We start from the raw sequence: 9,748 nt of genomic DNA, 5'->3' as shown, positions 1-9,748 counted from the left end.
ACCTGTTTGACTTGATGAAACCCTAGGGTATTGATTGACGTGGGTTTTGCTAGTTATATGGAAGCAGCTCGTACTGACATGAGTACCAAAACTCATTGATGGGTATATTATGGAGTGTAAAATATAGCAGCCATCTTTAGAGCGTGGCCATCAGATCCTGTGCCACCTGGAGACCCAAAATTTGAATTGCCATCAAGCATTCAGGCAGACCTGAGATCCTTTGTGGTGCACTATTTGCACCATAGAGTTTTGTGCAGTGCTTAATGGCCGCCATCAAGAGATGGACGGTCATCAAACAATGCGCTCTTACGTGTCATACACGGCGTGCGTTGTTTGATGGCCGTCCATCTCTTGATGGTGGCCATCGAGCGCTGCACTGGACTTTGCAGTGCAAACCGTGCGCCATAGAGGATCCATGCGCCTTCAGACATTAGATTAAGGTCCTAGATGGGTATGCTACGAGTTATATATAGATCGTGTATATTCTTAATTGGGGAGGTTGTTCGGGACTGCATTATATGTTCTAATGACTTGTGCAATGGGAAACTGTAAACATCAACTTTCTCCTGTTCAACCTTGGAGAGAAGATGGTTGCAACCGCTCTCGTTCTGGCTATTTTAGACCACTAGGTGTTGAAGTGGTTGCTTCTATATCCTGTGACTTAGGTTGTCAAATGTTACCATACATGTAAAAATCTCCCTTTTTATATATAAATCTCTTGAAAGATTATTTTTTTTTTTTCATTTTTCTTTTCATATTTTACTTATCGGATTGGGTAAAGATGACTGGGTAGCGTGAAATTTAGATAGATTCATTCGGCTTTGGAGCTAGGATTTCTAGTAGTCTGATCTACATGTATGGCATGGTGAAGATAAACGTGGTCTTTAAGATAGCTCTTTAATTAACATTTCCTACTTATATTTGATCATCTACATTTCTTGAACAATTCATGCTAAGTGGGCAGAATTTTGCCATATTTCCTCCAGATACACCATCATTTGACCAAATATCATCTGTCTTGTGAGTGGGAAGCGCAAAACCTGGTCCTTAATGTCATGGTTTGGCTTGCTCTAAATTTTGAGGCTGCCGAAACTTGAGGCTTTTTCAAAAGTTTATTGCTGCTCCTAGGGTTTGATCGTCCCTGTTGTATATGGCCAGTCATGAGGTAGGGTGCAGGTGCAGCGTCCGCATTGCCGCTGTTTGTCCGTGTGAAGGGCTCGATGGCCTTTGATAGGGCATTGGTTATGTTAATGTCTCCTCGATCTCATCAGCGGTGATCCTGCTGCGGCTGCAATCGATATATGGGCCTCTGCCAAAGAATGGTGCACCATGGGCTGTAAGGATGGTCTTCCAAAATTAGATGGCCGTGGTTGGGCTACTTGGTGCTGCCATGGCCATGGAGTCAATTGGTCGAATATTCTTAGCTGCTTTTCATGGATTTGGGTTGTGTTTTGTGCAAAAAAATGGTTGATCTCTTTTTTGCGACATCAACCATTGGATTGCGCTTTCAACAGATTTCAAAGCATTTGGATATTGTCTTCCATCTACCTGCACAGATCTTGAAGCAGACATTGCATGATTCAATGGTTGATGCAATAGAAGATGAATCATTCTTTCATGGGAAAGATACAATCTGAACCCACAGTCAGCATATGTGTCCTTACTTTCATTCTCATCTCTTTTGTTAGAAAGCAACAACTTCGTGCTTCCAAAAGATCTAGAGTTGTTACAAACAATTTCAAGACCCAAAAGGATTTCATTATAGGGTTTTGTTTATTTTTCTTCCTAGGTTTTTGAGAAACAGAACAGCAAACTGAAGCATCACCAAACTGGGCCTTAGGTTTCATGGATATTCTATCCAGGAATTTCCTTCTCTCTTGGTCTATTTCAAACTAGAAGTTTTATTTTTTTTTTCATGCTGAAATTTTTGTTTCATTGATTGCTGGCATTGGCATGGTGAACTTTCATTCTTTATTAGCATACTTCATTTATTATTTTAAAATAAAGTCTGCTATAAAAGAAACAAAAAATTGTAATGTATGTTTATTTTGCATTTTTGATTTTGTAATGACTTTATAGTGACATTAAAATTTCAAATCAAAAATTGAACATTGTATCATGATATAATAAATCGAAAGTTACCATGAAAAGTTTCACGATGCTCGCACAAACACCTAAGCCCTTTAAAGGTCTGCATTTTCCTGTTTAAGCTTTATGTGTCTTACATATATTTATTCTTTAGCCATTACTTGCACAAATAAATTTACTTTAATAGGAAAAGCCATTATAGAGACAATACCTTCTTGTTGACTTGATTATCTACATGTCTGAATTAGTAATGAAATCAAAGACAAGAAGAACCCAAATATCGAGAGAGATCTTAGGAGGGTTATACCTCTGATAAGAGGCCTCCAAAGCTCGAATAGCTACACCAAAAATTATATTTGAACGAGCATGAAAGTCATCACTTTTGAGATTCATGCTAAATTCATGCTAAGACTAACAGGCGAGATAGAGATCAATATGAAGGACTGCTAGAATTCTAGCATCACTCTGTAGAAAGATAAAAGATAACACTCGACTTATAGATACCTAACAAGTTCGAGTTTTCCCAAAGGCAGTCTCATACACATCGGTTCAAAAGGAAGCTTTACTAGTGTCAGTATAGAATCTTCACATTGCACTACTTCTATACATCCAGTGCTGAGTTAGCTATCCATTACTTTAATCACCCAAATGGAGGTCAGATAAGGAAGATTGGCAGATTTATTGAATATCTATCATTGTTGACAAAGTTTTAGATATTTACAGAAATACCATTCTATGGCAACATGAATTAAGAACAATTTTCTTTGCATGTTTAGCTAACCTTTCTTATTTCTTCTTCTACAAACATTTGACAGTCGAGTTAAAAATCTTTTTAAACCTAGAAAAGTAATTTTTGTTATAATCACTTTATTTTTTAAGTTTAGTTGTATCTTAGGGGTTAGGAAATTTTTATGAGCCTTAGGAGCCCTCAAGTAAAAAGACACATGTATTGTCCTAATTTTTTATTATAGAAATCAATGAAGTCCTCCTAAGGGATTTCAATTCTTCCTAGTGCAACCTTGTTTAAGTACCCATGGTGAGATGCTGCTGTTCGGGAGAAGATACTAGTGCGAGGCTAGAATTTTTTGACTAAAACCTGATGAAGATTAGAAGTACAGATGATTTTCCAGGAAACATTCCAATTATCCCATATCCTTGTTTTTCTTCTAATTTAGGCTTCTAGTTATATAATTCATTGCTTCTAGTTCTACATTATTTTTCTTTTTCTTTGCTATATTGATCTCATGTGAGCTAAGGGGTTCCCTTGCACTCCTTACATTAATAATAAGAGAAGGATTATGTCGATATGAAATTCCTCTTTAGCTTCTAATTTCTCTCTCTCTCTCTCTCTCTCACTTCTTTTTCTTCCTTCCGTTCATCTTCTTTGCATTAGTTACGATTCATCCTTGAGTACTAGGAAGCACCATATTCTTTAGATATATTTGACAAGAAATCCAAATGTTCATAAACACAAACTACCAGTAGGGTTGCAAATGGGTCGGGTGGACCCGTGACCCGACCCGACCCGAATTTTAGGACCTGCAGGGCCGGGTCAGGTCCTAAATTTGGACTCGTTCTATTTTTCGGGTCGGGTTGGGTCCACCCAATTTTGACCCGGACTCGACCTGTTCCTTTTTTTTGTCAGTTTTTTACTATTATATAGTAGAACTTTGAGTATAAAAATACATAGACCCGGACCCGACCCCGACCTGACTCGACCCAAATGACCCGTCGGGTCAAAATTTGTAAGCATGGACTCGACCCGACTTGAATTTCAACTGGGTCGGTTTTAGGTTCAAAATTAGAACCCGAACAAGAAACCGGGTCGGATCGGGGTCAATCAGGACCCGACCCGACCCATTTGCAGCCCTAACTACCAGTCAAAGTAGGACTAGATGATTGGTCATGGTATGCTCGGCTTGAAAAGTTAGCCTATGGATGGTCCAAATGGAGGTAGTCCTCCCTTAATTCTATGGCCTGATAATGCTGGTCCTGAGCAACAGTATCTTGGTTGAAGGAGGTCCTTATAACTTGATTTTGATAAGTATATGGCAGGTAACTCTCTTTCAATTTCACTCATTATTTTCCAAGGGTAACATGTTCTAAATAAGTCTTGGGGTGATTTCTACCTTGTATGAGCTTGTCCATTCAGTTTGTTTCTGACAAACTCCACACACATATGTCCAACTACATTATACCAAGAAAAGTAATCCTTAATAGGGATCAAAAGCCAATCTATGAAGGCTTCTGGATTCAGTTGTCCATCCAAATATATCTCTTCCAAGTTTGACATTGCTAGAGGCATCTTCATCATTAGCTCTAAATTGGTAAGCTTGATTAGCTTATCAGTAAGTCAATAAGGCTCGAGGTATGATGGATGTTTCAGCTGTATGCTGAACTCTAGCATTTTTTATGTGAGTTGCTCGATTGAAGTTGTTATTCACTCAATTGACTGCTAAATATTCCACATCTACTGCTCCTTGGCATCCATCCTTAGGTTTGAAGTACTTGGCTATTTACTCATGCTAGCTATTTTCAGCATGCACTTGGTGCATTAATTGCACACATAGGCTAGGATTGAGAAAGTTTTGTTCCTTCTTCTTTTTGACTGGAACTTTGTTAGTTGTTGGTTTGATCTGATAGTAGGCATAAGGCCATCAGATTCTAAACTAACACTTATGGGGATGCCTTAATTTAGAGTCTAATGGTTAATGGCTTTTGTTAGTATTTGCCTGCTTCTGATGGTGGACCAATTAACACTAGAAGCAGTCTTGAGAGTCCAAGTATTGTCATCATATCTCTAATAGTGGGTCATCTCCCATTGGATTTGAGTTGCTTTTAGATAAGTGCGCAGCTGCAACCTGTTGGAACCAGTGGATGGCCTTTGCAAGCCAGGTGCAGGCCTACAGTTCTCAAGATAAAGCATATCATAATGCAAGCTCTTCAAAAGCAAATAGGAATTTGAAAGCAACTTTTTTTTTGTGTTAGTTTTTCAAGAGAACTCGAGAGTAGCTGGGAATGCAAAAGCAAATAGACAGAAACTCCTCCACTATTTCCTGTAATATATGCAAGATGGAGTCTATCCATTTGTCACAAAACCTTATAGGTCTCCAAAGTTTTTAAAAAGCACTGTCCTGCAAAGGCTTCTTATCAAAATATAGAGCTCTCTCTATAAGAACTATAGGAGTAGGCTCTGACTTGTTATTGTTTCTTGTCATCATAAAATGATGAATTCAAAGTAAGAGGATGTTGAAATGAAGAATTCAGACTTGTTGTCAATCTAGAACCATGACGAGAGGGCTGTATTTTGTGCTAATATTGATGCAATAGGGGGCCTTCTTGATGTCTATTGCCGTGGCTTTGGAGCAAGTGCAAGTGTCTATGAAGCAGAGCTGTGGCTCTCAAGAAATTCCAGCCATTAAAAAATGTAGAACTACTCAATGATAAGGGATAAACAAACAAGATGCATACATTAACTGAAAAGCATTGCAACAATGTGAAGCTCTATGGTTCTGTTTGTATTTTGAATTGGTGCTTCTTTGTGTATGAATACACTGAAAGAGGAACTTGCCAATATCTTTTAGACAACGATGAAAGGGCTAGGAAATTGGATTGGCAAGAAGGGTGAGGTCTATAAAAGATGTCGCAGATGCCTTACCTACATTGATCATTACTGAACCCATCAATGGTACATCAAGGCATATCGAGCAAGAACACATTTTTTGATTTACAGTTCATTTGATTTTGGTATTGCAAAATTCCTGAAATTTGATTCATCTAACAGGTCAATTCTTGCAACCACTTGTGGATACCTTGCTCCACTCGAACATAGCTCGGTGCCAATACTTTGTCAATTACTTCTCTATCACTTTGCACATCACTATTTAGTTTAGTTATTTTAAGCAAAGGAAAAAGAAGAAAGAGGAGAAGAAGATGCAAAATGGTTGTGCCCATATGATCAATGAAATTTCCATGCACTAGCTTGGATGGTATCCCTCCTTTCAATTTGGGCAAAAGGACAATAGTTCGATTCTTGTGGGAGTTGGATTTAGAGATATAGGTTGGATATAGGATTGAAGACATGGATTAATCTCCTCTTAATAAAATTAATTTCTTACTGTGAGGCATCTCTGAAAGGTAGTGTAAAGAAGAGAATGATCTCTACATCAAGTTCCGATCAGTTTTTCCTTTCCAGTTTTTCATTTCTTTTGTTCCGTTGACAAACTTTATTTTTGTTACTTTGTGCATTAGAGAGCCATATTTCAATCAAATTCACATCTATTTCTGTCACACGTGAATTTTTTAATTGCAAGATTTTTGTTTGAAATTGATTTCTACAAGCAATGGCAAGAATCATTTAGGACTTCCTCAATGATTACTTTGAAGCTAAATAGTTTAACAATTCATCATGGTCAATCACCAAAAGTAAAAATCATGAATTTTCGGTTTGCGGAGAGCTTGCTTATCCATTGAGGGTTGCTGAAAAATGTGAAGTTTATAGCTTTGGATTGTTGTAATAAAAGTGATGATTGGTAGAAATCCAGGAGAACTCATGTTTATCTTCATCAGGTGGACTATTTACCATTGTAAAAGATGTGTTGGACCAACTTCTCCCACATCCCATAATTCATGCCATAAAGGAAATTGTCACCATGCTTATGCTAGCATTAGCATGCTTGTGTGCTGATCCAAAATCTAGACCAACAATGCGATGCATATCTCAAGAAATCTCGAAACTCGGATGGTTTTTACTTAACCGATGAAGGTGATTACTTTGAGCCATTTGATGAACCTTGAAATATATATCTGATGATCGCAAGGATGCGCAAGAAGCTGAAATAATAATGATATATCATCTCATTCGAAATCTCGAAACTTGGATCGTTTTTACTTAACTAATGGAGGCGATTACTTAGAGCCATCTGATGAATCTTGAAATATGTATCTGATGATCGCAATGATGCGCAAGAAGCTGAATAATAGTGATGTATCATCTCATTGTTTACCATCTATTTCCCAGGAAAAAAATGTAATAAACTAGCTGGATCACATATTCTTACCGTAAGAATGGCTGCATCATTTAGCAGCACCCCCTAATCAAATGCAGCGGTGAAATTACTAATTCTTTCAAAAGAAAATTAATTGTTGTTTTTACAAGAGTATCCATTATGCAATGGCTGCCAAAACACCACAATCAAACGAATGATTCAAGCAATGGTATTAGTTGTTGTTCCATAAAGGTTGGTCCAAAAAAACATGTATTGCTTTGTATTATTTAAGTTGTCCAATTTTTAACTTCATATCTAGGCTAGGGAACTCCAAATCGCATGATTTTTGTTATGGAATTAGTTAAGTGATAGTAAATTACATCAAATAGCTTTGAACGAACAATCATTCAACATTCAAGTGTAGCCAAATCTCTCTCTCTCTCTCTCTCTCTCACACACGCACATGTTTATGCTTTATCTTAACTTGATTTGTACATAAACTTAATTAAATAGTCATTTTGAATCAACTTGGAGTGTGTGTGATCCAACCTGATGGAGAATAAGGCTAAATCTCACCCTATTAAATGACACTGTAAATTGAATGATGAATTACTTGGACAAGTTGATCAATGCCATGAGAAGTGGAATGACATTGGCTTTCATTGTAAGTGCCAAAAAGCTCTTTAGCAAGAAAAGTATGAAAAGCTCTTAACCATTAAAAAGTCATCTCTATTTGTCCACAGCTAAAATGGTTAATTCCTTGCCATCAGTGGAAGTGCTAAATTTCTACAATTATATTGATGGATATCCAATCTGAATGTTGTTGTGCAAAACATCCACCACTGGATCATCATCAGGTTTAAACTTAAAAAGTTACTACAAACAAATAGTTGTTATCAAATGGTGCACTAATGATGGTCCATCATTCAATGGGTGTTGGATGATCATAAATAATTGAATTGGCTTAAAATTTAAACACAGAGAACTTGATGAGTATATTACCATATGTTTTATGTTTTATGGATCACTGACCAAAAGATAAGTGTATCTGAGAGATCATTAGATCGACGTAGAATCGGACTTCTCAAAAAGGTGACTGCAGAAAGGGGCAGCCTTTGAATTTATGCATGATCTTAAGTAGATTAGTTAATTGGTTGTCCAGATTGAGGAAAACCTTTTCTTTGGAAGAAAAAATGTTGGCTTTGGTTGCTTCCACTGTTCATTCCTTTACCATTAGAATGTTGACCAACAAACGGAATGAACTTGGACCATTGTTATGCCCCTAAATTGCAAAATTTATGATTTAGTAATAGAGTGATGAGATTAAGGATGGAATAGGCAATTTTGTCAAAGTTGTATAAAACTTTCATACAAAGGATCAAGGCCATTGGTTTTGAAGAAAATACTTTTTGATTGGATTTAACCAATTACTAATTATCTTGTTTTGTCTCAAATATCTCAAATAGTTAGAAATAGAGGTGGCTTGGCCATGAGCCTATGAAGCCAAGGTAGTGCTAGATTGGATCGCAATTGCAGGCAAGATCTGGCCCACCATAGCCCATGTATTTATGAGCCCCGCACAAAAAATTAAGTGTGGCAATCGGGTCGGATCGGATCATATATGAGTCGGGTTTAATTCTAGAGCTAATATATGTAACAAACCTCAACTTCCGCAAGGGATGCATTTAGTAGATAAAAGGTCGATATGAGCTTTGCTCGGCGTTCTGATGATTCATGATAACTTGACGAATGACACGACCTATGTGCTAGCGGCGCATCATTCAAATTTATGCGCTATCAACTTTCGATGGTAGTATAGGGGCCTACCATGGTGGTGACGGGTGACAAAGAATTAGGGTTCGATTCCGAAAAAGGAGCCTAAGAAACGGCTACCACATTCAAGAAAAGCAGCAGGCACGCAAATTATCCAATTCTGACACAGAGAAGTAGTGACAATCAATAACAATAGTAGGCTCTTCGAGTTTGGTAATTAGAATGAGTACAATCTAAATTAATTCAAATCCGACCTATTAATTAAACAGATCAAAATTTTAGATCTGAATCCAACCTATTTAAACAGATAACTTGATTCGTGTTCTATGGCCCCACGTCAAGTGGGGTTAAACAAAAATTTAACAAATTAAATAGATTTAAACAAGTAGAACGATTTTAGCGGTTCAGGCTAAATCGATCAAAAAAATTAAGCATGTTAAATAGGTTAAATAGCTTAGGTTTTAATTTAAATTAATTATTAAATAGGTTAAGATATGTTAAACGAGTCAAAAGCCTGCATCTGAATCCTATCTATGTAATAAATAGATATGGATGAGCTAATCTATTTATGATTCAAATTCTCAAAATGGATCATTCGCCTTGTAAGTGGGGTACTGGGTTATAAATTGCGACTCCTTAAAGTTTTTTTATTAATCCTCCCGGTGCCGCAAAGAAAGAAAAAAAGTCCGACCCTTTGCTCCGAGATATCTAAATAATGATGATGAATGGAGAGATTTTTCAGACTAAACATATCTTTCGTGAAGCTAATGAGGCTGCGGACTGGGTGGCTGCTTATGTAGCCAGTCATTCGGATAGTATTATATGGGCTGAAGATGGAGAGTTGCTATTTTATTTTTTAATTTTATTGGATGTATTGTACTCGTAGAAAAAAAAAAAAT

The sequence above is a fragment of the Phoenix dactylifera genome, unplaced genomic scaffold (genome assembly GCF_009389715.1).
Source record: "Phoenix dactylifera cultivar Barhee BC4 unplaced genomic scaffold, palm_55x_up_171113_PBpolish2nd_filt_p 000667F, whole genome shotgun sequence".
Taxonomy (NCBI): Eukaryota; Viridiplantae; Streptophyta; class Magnoliopsida; order Arecales; family Arecaceae; genus Phoenix; species Phoenix dactylifera.
Note: the sequence above shows the minus strand (reverse complement) of the source record.